Genomic DNA, 10,000 nt, shown 5'->3' on the forward strand with positions numbered 1-10,000 from the left:
TCTAGCGTGTTGGAACAAATTGATAAACACTTCTCAAAGAACCAGCAGCTACATAAAATTAACAACAGGAATACCATAAAAGTAATATACTCTTGTATACGCAACATAGAAAAATAATTTCAAGCCAAAACAAAAATATATTTAAAAACCTCAGACAAGAGCAAAACCCGCCCACCAGAAAATGCAACTGCAGAAATAAGGAGCATTGCTCGTCAAACAAACACTGTTTAGAATCAAGTCAAATATACCAAGCCACAGTCACGGAAACTAACACAAACAAGGACTAATGGAGAATAATTTCAGAACAAGATACAACCTCCACACCTCAACCTTCATAGACGCCAACAAACAACATCTACAAAACGCAGGAAACATTTTTGGAAATTAAAAGGCCACAATCTAGACCACAGCATTTCATGGAAAAGTATATGTAAAGCACCAGGATATACACTATCATCAAAACAATTTAGCTTATGTCTGGAAGAAAAATATACTATAATCAAACACCTCATGAAGCCACACTCAACATGAAAAATGAGATGCACAACAGCTGCCCACATAGACGAAAACTTGTACTAACCAACTACAATCCTATGGAACCACTTTAACAAGCAATAGCAACAACACACAACAAAAAAACCCTATAACACAGTCTTGATGATGGCCATAAGGCCTGAAACATCGATGTAGACTGACTCCAAAATCGTGCTAAATATAACAAGAATATGTATACATATATATATATGTGTGTGTGTGTGTGTGTGTGTGCAATGGCATCCCTTATATTAATATTATAACAACAACAATTAAACGCTAAATCGACAAATTGGCCTTTAAACACCCTGTAAAGATACATCAAATCGACAATTTTCTGGCCTCGTTTCGATCCCGAAGTGGCTCGAATTCAAGGCAAAAATGAGACACTGTAATTTCATGTACGCTATTTAAAAAAAAAATCATTACGGCACTTATTATCAATAAAAACTATCTGAAAGGTGGCACACAAATAGTAAAGAGCTCATTTTAGATTAAGTCAAACGGCAAAATGATCAATATCGCTCTTTCCCATTTAATCTTCTTAGAGCACACTCCTTCTCGAACATGGCGAGAAACATGTTTGAATGAGGTAGGTGATGGACATAGATTGTGATAATGCCAATTAAACTAGTGTGTGTAAGAGTGATAATCAATATTGTGTTCGCCTGACCGTAAATAGACACAACATAAAATAACAGAAATCAACAACTCAAGGTATCAACAGTAATTGATAATTCGTGTTATTATAAAATATTGATTCACTACCTTTATCTATATTTATATATATATGTATATGTTATTGTATATATAGTATGTATGCCTTCCAACTGAATGAATTACATTACACGAATTACATTTACTAATATGCTATCGCTAATACACGATAGTTCTATTTAGTATTTATATGGATTGATTATTATGCTCTCATGATACATATCATTCCCCATCTCACTACTTTCATGTGTCCCCTTCATCAAATATCTAGCACATCTTAAAATCAGTGGTGATGTCAAGGGTATTAATGAAAAGCTAATTAAATCCCTCACGACCCCACTATTCATGAGGAATATTAAAATGCTGCAACCTTGTCTAAGATTCACTCCGATATTTTCACAGATCGGGTTACTGACCAAACCTGCATCGGGTTACTGACGAAATATGTATCAGGTTACCGACCAAGCCTGCACCTGGTTAACAAGCGAATGTCCATTTGGCTACAAGTGATAAAAAGTAGAAATCTTACAAGCGATTCACTGAAACTACTGGAATGAAACTGCCTGTCCCATATAACAGAAGAAACCTTAGCGTCGCCACCAGCCGCCGCGCCAGTCACATTTAAAGGTAAGCATACTTACGAAGAAAAATGAATAGTTTGTGATACGGGATGAAAATTAAATACCCATAGCCTCGATTAAATGAACAAAAACTGGCACTATTATTATTTGGCTAATTATGTGTTAACTTGTTATTGTATGAGACAAGTATGTTGATTTATTTTAAAGTACTTCTTCTTTAACGGGGGTTAATATATACCTTCAGAACCTACCTATGTCTATATAACGTGCCAATAATTTACCACTACTTCTGCTACCTATTTCAGCGAGTTTCATACAGGCAACAAAACCGCATTTTAAGAACTACAGGAAAATTGAAGAAGAAGAAGAAGAAGAAGAAGAAGAAGAAGAAGAAGAAGAAGAAGAAGAAGAAGAAGAAGAAGAAGAAGAAGAAGAAGAAGAAGAAGAAGAAGAAGAAGAAGAAGAAGAAGAGCTCTCATTATGTTACCTAATTCGATACTGTCTCCGACAATCAAGGTAGAGTTGATGTCATTTTCAGCTTTACAAGTGATGTTCATGTTTATTGTTGGACGGTTGTTGTCGTCCAGAGGAGGTGGAATGATAAATTTGAACGTTGACTTGTCTGCTGTTTTTGATGTCTCAATGGGCGTGCCGACATTCACAACTGTCATTCTGCTGTCATTGACTCCTACAACCTTGACACTGATTGAAGGGTTGAGATACGAAGGGACCTCACAATAGATGGAAAGGTTCTTCTCTACGTTTTTTTTCTTCATGTTCTTCTCTACGTATTCTTTCTTCATGTTCTTCTCTACGTATTCTTTCTTCATTTTCTTCTCTACATATTCTTTCTTCATGTTTTCTTTCTTCTTTTATTTTCTCTTCGCACCATGAGAATATTCATTCCTTGGGTATTTCCAAGTCCTTTGAGAGACTTAAGCATCTTTTATATGCTTCCGTGTTGCAATAAATTAGTTACGATATTATATATATATATATATATATATATATTATATATATATATATATATATATATATATATATATTATATATATATATATATATATATATATATATATATATATATATATTATATATATATATAATTCTATTTACCACTTTTGGTAGCCCATTGTATAAACATCACCCAAGCTATATATCTCTTATTAAAGAAGAGTTCGGCCACACAGGTGCACTAAACATGTTAAAGTGAAACAATGAATAATTCCACGAAAATGTGCATAAAAATCATACAAAGTGAAAAAGATACAAAATTAACTGGATGACCTAAGTTTTACTAACTGTTTTCATTTACTTAAGGAGCCCAGAAATTGCAATGGTGTTTTTCCTACGTTAGGAACTCCAATAAAAATGTGAGTTAGGTTACCCATGAGAATATTTGGTGCTTTAGGATTGTTTATGTTTTTGCTCGTTTTTAGGGGTTTTACGGCGCTTATAACACATTTAGGTTTTATCAGCGCCAGTAAAAAGGAAGAAAATTGGATAGTAAAAACATTCTAGATGTACAGTTAAAAGTACTTAAGGAAAAAATAGGGCAAACGGGAATGGTTCAATTAGAGAACAATGTAGATTCCAAGAACAAGCTATCGGTGTACTAAGATTGAGATTACAAACAGACACCAGTGCATTGAGATCAGGTGATCATCGTCTACCTAAAGTGCCAAAAAAGGGTAAAAAGCTCTCTGACAGATCCTTTAGTCACTTTGCACCGACTGTCTGGAACAATCTCCCCTTATCTCTTCGTGACGTCCCTACTGAACTCGCTTTAAGGAAACACTTAAAAACGTATCTATTTCGATAATTCTTAGTTTATTAGTTATTTTATTTGACCAGACGATGATCACAGGATATATATATATATATATATATATATATATATATATATATATATATATATATATATATATATATATATATTTACTTATACTACTTAGGCCGCCCCTTGGGGCGCCCAACGTGAGCCACAAGTCTTCTCCATTCTGCCCTGTCCTCCATACGCGTACGCAGCTCCCGGGTGTTGTCGATTCCTGTGTCATCTAGCAGACAGTCAATGTAGGTTTTATTCTGACTGCTTCTGCTTCTGGTTCGCTCAGGTGGTTCCCATAGAACAAGACTGCTTGCAATCTCCTCCTTGTGTCTCCAGCAGTGCCCCGCAAGTCTCAGTCTTCTCTTTTGAATCTTTGAGGTCAATGGTGGGAGGTCACTGTAGAGCTCTTCATTTGATATGTGCTCTTTCCAGCTTACATTGAGGGCCATCCGCAGCATACGGCTGTAGCAGCCGTCCAGTTGCTTCTCAAGGGCTTTAGTAAGAGTCCATGTCGCTGTTCCAATAGAAGCACTGACTCTACCGATGCCAGGAACAGTCTTTTCTTTATTTCCCTCTGTAGGTTTGAACTCCAGATTTTCCTGAGTTTGTGACAGGCACTCCAAGCCAATGATTTTCTTACAGAAATATCAGAGGAACTGCTTTGGGTCCAACCTCCTATGTACTTGAAGTTGTCAACTTCCTTCAGCCATTCTCCATTCTTTGCCTGTGTGTTAATTAGCCTTTCTTAGTTGTAGGTTTGGAATACTGTCTTCTTAGCATTACAGCATAGTCCTACTCGTTCCGCCTCAGTTTCAAGTCTGTTGAGGACTTCTTATGCCTAGTCCATCTCCTCGTTCAGTAGAGCCAGATCATCTGCGAAATCTAGATCCGTGACAATCATAGCTGGTTTGCGCCTGCTTCTTTGTCTATGCAGCGTAAAGCCCAGCTCGTTCTCCATGCCAGGGTAGGTCTTTCTCATCACATAGTCCGAAACAATTGCAAAGAGATAGGGGGCTAATGTATCACCTTGAAGCACCCCTGCCTTGATCTCAAACAGCTCAGTTTCACCATCTGGAGAGATAACCTTTGCCCGTGTGTTCTCATACATTCTTTTAATAGCGGAGAGAAGTTTACGAGGTATACTATATGCTTTTAAGATTTTCATCATGTATCGAGTCAAAGGCCTTCTTAAAGTCTACGTATAGAATGATTGCCTTCTTGTTGTGACTTTTTACTCCTTCTATTAACCTTCTCAATGCCAGGAGGTGAGCAGTTGTGGATCTTCCTGGTCTGAAGCCGTTTTGACAAGGACGTAGATGAGGGTCTATCTCTGGTTGGACTCTGTTGAGGATCATCTTATTGGTGAGTTTGGCAGCTATAGCGGCAAGGCATGTTTCCCCTGTAGTTGGAGGTATCACTTAGGTCTCCTACATTTGGGACTAGAATCAGATCAATTTCCGACCACTGATTAAAATATTTTTAAAAAATGATAAATAATAAATAATAAATAATAGAAATATATATATATATATATATATATATATATATATATATATGTGTGTGTGTGTGTAATGTATTATATATATATATATATATTATATATATATATATATATATATTACTTTATTTTTTAAATATGTTAAATAGTTGGATGGTGGAAGGTTTGTGTGTGTGTGTCTGTGTGTGTGTGAGAGAGAGAGAGAGAGAAAGAGAGAGAGAGAGAGAGAGAGAGAGAGAGAGAGAGAGAGAGAGAGAGAGACTGGGAGTGAGATAGATAGATAGAGTTAGTGAGCGAGAAAGAGAGAGAGAGAGAGAGAGAGAGAGAGAGAGAGAGAGAGAGAGAGAAATTTGAATGGATTGAAGTTATTGTTATGCGCCTAGAGCTTTATTGTATAGAGGTGTGGTTGCAATATAATTAAATGTCATTATTATTATTATTATTATTATTATTATTATTATTATTATTATTATTATTATTATTATTATTATTATTATTATTATTATTATTATTATTATCACGGATTCTTTTATAATAATTCTAATCATTCCAAATAGACGATTGTGGTAAATTGTCGAGACATGCCATTTTGTTATAATGATTTACAAGAATGCCATAAAATAATAAATCTGCTCTTTGGTCGTCACGGTTTTGATTATGAATTTAGAACTGAAACCAACAACAAGCTGGCGTCGGATGAATGACCGAACAAAAACAAACAAAAAAAAACTAAAAACACACACACAAAAAACCAACACAAAACACCAAACAACCAAAAAAAAATAAAAAACCCAATCTAATTCATTAATAGAATGGACAACATGAAATAACAAGAATCATATGGCGGCATAAAACAAAAGAGAGTTATTCCGTTGCCCCACACGTTAAACTTAAATCAAATTTGTCTACGCGTAACTAACAGTCATGGGATAAGTTGGCCTGTGACTTTTTATATAATTTTATTACTAATGGAATAATCCAGTAGTGACGAATAAGATCGAAAAGATCATTGTCAGCAAAGACGAACAGGTCTTTTGTTCGTCAGTACTGATCAATTGCCGTTGACACTTCTTATTTAGTACTGACCAACATGCGCTTTCACCTATTGGTCAGTACTCACCAATAGCCCTAGCCTAGAGAAAAATACTAAAGATTTCAAAAGAGGAAGCTCTTTCTTTCATTTCATTTCACAATTTTCAATAATAATAATAATAATAATAATAATAATAATAATAATAATAATAATAATAATAATAATAATAATAATAATAATAATAATAATAATAATAATAATAATAATATATAATAATAATAATAATAAAATAATAATAATATAAAAAAAATAATAATAATAATAATAATAATAATAATAATAATAATAATAATAATAATAATAATAATAATAATAATAATAATAATAATAATAATAATATAATAATAATAATAATAATAATAATAATAATAATAATGATTTTTGTTAGGTCCAATGCAGCATAATTTAGACCACATAACGGATCTCTGAATTTTTTTAACAACATACAAACCATTTAGTTAGCAAATTCGTTACAATATGACAGAGACATAACGTAGACATTCGAGCTATCAATTTAGTTCACCTAGAGATTGAAAAACGGCATAGAAAATAAATCACTTTTCATATAAGAAGTTACGACAAACAAATATGTGACCCCTCGTCTCAAAACAGTATTATGTCGAGATGGACCACATGCTAAAAATGCCAAATTAGAGTTAAACAGGTCATGTTGAAATTACTAAATGATGGGATTAAACTGATAAATGACTAGTCAACACACGGACTGACAGACAGTCTACTGGTGACAAGAATGGAGAATTCCATGTCGAATACCGCGAATTCTGTGCTACTTTCACTTTCCTTCTTTCCCCGTAGTGTTTTCGTTTTCGGTCTTTGATTGTCGTAAAATAAAAGATTCGGTCAATTGTCGTAAAATAGAAATTGCAATGCCATTCCGTAAGCTGAATGAAAAAAAATGTATATCTTGAGATTGAGACCAGAAAACTTACTTCGTCAAATTTTGGTCGTGGATTTGTCTCCCAAAAAATCAGTTGGGTTGAAAAAAATATTGTAGCCTTGAAATCGCCTTGATATATATCCGGACATATGAGATATCATGTGTTTTAGCCTGGGTCACGCAAGTGACATTTACACAATGGGTGACATAACTACGAACTTGATTAAACACTGATTTATCTTTATTAAGTGATTGGAATTCTTTTAAAATTGAAATATAGAAAGTAAAGACACATACCAAAGCAATGCAGGGCTATTTATAGGCATTGCATCATGAGTATGAAAGATGAATGCGTTTGAGTTTGGTCGCCCGAAAAATTGGTGACCTAATGCACAAACCTTATGAAAACCTGAGTTAGGTGTCCCTAATGGCTACCTAACGTATTATTTAGTAATATATATATATATATATATATATTGACAGGATACTGTTACTGATTGTTTTATTTATCTACCCTTATTGGAATTAACTGTTCTACTTTTAGAAATCTCTCCCTCTCTCTCTCTCTCTCTCTCTCTCTCTCTCTCTCTTTCTCTCTCTCTCTCTGTCTCTCTCTGTCTCTATCTATCTCTCTCTCTTTCTCTCTCTCTCTCTCTCTCTCTCTCTCTCTCTCTCTCTCTCTCTCTCTCTCTCTTTCTCTTATTTCAACTTATGTATGTTGAATTTGATACCTTTTATCGTTATAATATCTTATAAAGCAATGTGTCAATACAATGCGGAGTTATTATGACTTGTGTCAAAAACAATCGCGAGTACTCTAAACAATGTTACTACGAAAAGTTTATTACCAATGTGTGTGACTCGTCGTTAGTTTGTGTACAATTATTCGCAATGACGCTAATAGACTAGAGTGTGATAACAATAATAGGATGCCAAAATAATCCCAAGTTATCTATCACTAAATATAACACCACGGCTAGTAGACTCCTTTTATTATTATTTTTTTAAAGACTCACTTTTCAGAACATAATATATAAGTGATTTTCGGTAACAGTAAAATGTCAAAAATGTATTTAAAACAAATCACTATGTAAAACAAATAACGATGTCTATAGTTACTATGTGATGCCCAACTCATGTAAAAGAGAATAATGAAGGATATATTTACCAACTCAGTTCGTAGCTGGGACCTCTCTCTTGTTCAATGGTTGTTCAACAATTGTAATTTGGCATTGAAGAGTGTTTAACAGTGATGTCTGAAATACAAAACAATAAAATATCGTAAGATTTACAATAGTTACAAAATGTGTTCACAACACTGAGTGATTGGATGATAGGTGAATGAATCGTTATGGAATGTAAACATATTGAAAACAATTCATGAATGAGGCAAACAACAAAATGAAATGAGTGATATAATAACAAAGTGGACAAGAATGAATGAATGACTAAATGAATAACTGAATTAATAGATGAATTAATAGATGAATGAATGAATGTATAAATGTATGACTTATCAGCTTTTATAATAAGTGGCGACATGACAGAATGTATAACAAAAAGTATTCACTAATTTGAAATTAATTCCAGGAAAGGCTATTAATTCTAGATGATCTAATATTAGACGGTAAAGTTTTTCTTCGCCTACCGAAATATAACTAGTGTGAGATGAATTCAGTTTTTACTAAAATTTAAAAAAAAAAAAATGTGAACAATCTGTAACATTCATGATAATGATAATAATAATAATAATAATAATAATAATAATAATAATAATAATAATAATAATAATAATAATAATAATAATAATAATAATAATAATAATAATAATAATAATAATAATTATTATCATTATTATTATTATTATTATTATTATTATTATTATTATTATTATTATTATTATTATATTATTATTATTATTATTATTATTATTATTATTATTATTAGAAGATGAATAATGGTTGTTGAATTATTGTTTACTAGACTCTTTTATATACATGTTTGTAGGAGTGTCCCCTAAATACTAGTCAATGTTAAGTGCCAGTTAAGATCACCATATTAATTGCCATATTCTTTTCGCTCTGTTGCACAGTATGATATTATCAACGTTAATGTATTGCGTTTTTGGAATCCGTTGTGTCAATATGACTCGGAACTATCGTTGAATTGAAAACGACAATCAATGTGTTAACAAATTTCAAAAGTACACTTTAAAGAATTCTAGAGATCAGGTTTAAAAGTGAATGCAACCTGGTTGTTAAATATATTGTTAGATGAAGTCAGAACAGATATAGAAAAAAAATAAACAAATAAATGTTTTACATCAGGGATCTGATAGCTCAGTTGGTAGAGCACTCACAACACATGCAGAGGGACTAAGATCAATCCCGGTTGCAGTCGAGATTTTTCTGACCCCCCCCCCTCAATGGGAGCGATCTATAGATAGAATGCGCTTGGCCAAGGAGTTCACAACATTGCCATCCGGAAGTATAACGGACCAACACACAAACTCTGTGTAACCATGAACTTTTATAGTCTGGTTAATACAGTTTAGTGAGAACAACTCACAAACGCGGATGGCAAAAACAAAAACAAAGGCCTGAGTGACGTCATCTGCATACTATCTATATTCATGTTTTCGTCCAACCCAGTCACATGATTTGTTGCTGTACAAAGATTGGCCATTTCTCAATGTATCCAAACACTCTGCTTAATTATAAAATTTGTAAACATACCCATGAGTCATGCTGAGTAAAATAACCAATTGTAACGTCGGATATTTCTCAAATCGTGAACACTTTTCACTATGTGGGTCATTTTGAGCACACTTTGCAATGTGACCAATGACCTC

At 33.3% G+C, this 10,000-nt stretch overlaps 1 long non-coding RNA gene across 1 annotated transcript; it reads right to left on the reverse strand.

Moving 5' to 3' along the window:
* Positions 1–233: 233 nt before the first annotated feature.
* On the reverse strand, positions 234–8,346 carry LOC144959545 (uncharacterized). The gene is made up of 3 exons (XR_013642633.1): positions 8,318–8,346; positions 2,320–2,534; positions 234–283 (listed from the first exon to the last, which is right to left on the reverse strand). It is a non-coding gene; the product is annotated as an uncharacterized LOC144959545 (long non-coding RNA).
* Between the last annotated feature and the right edge of the window lie 1,654 nt (positions 8,347–10,000).

The sequence above is a fragment of the Berghia stephanieae genome, chromosome 14, assembly GCF_034508935.2.
Source record: "Berghia stephanieae isolate SIO BIC M18660-M18661 chromosome 14, UCSD_Bste_1.3, whole genome shotgun sequence".
Classification (NCBI taxonomy): Eukaryota; Metazoa; Mollusca; class Gastropoda; order Nudibranchia; family Aeolidiidae; genus Berghia; species Berghia stephanieae.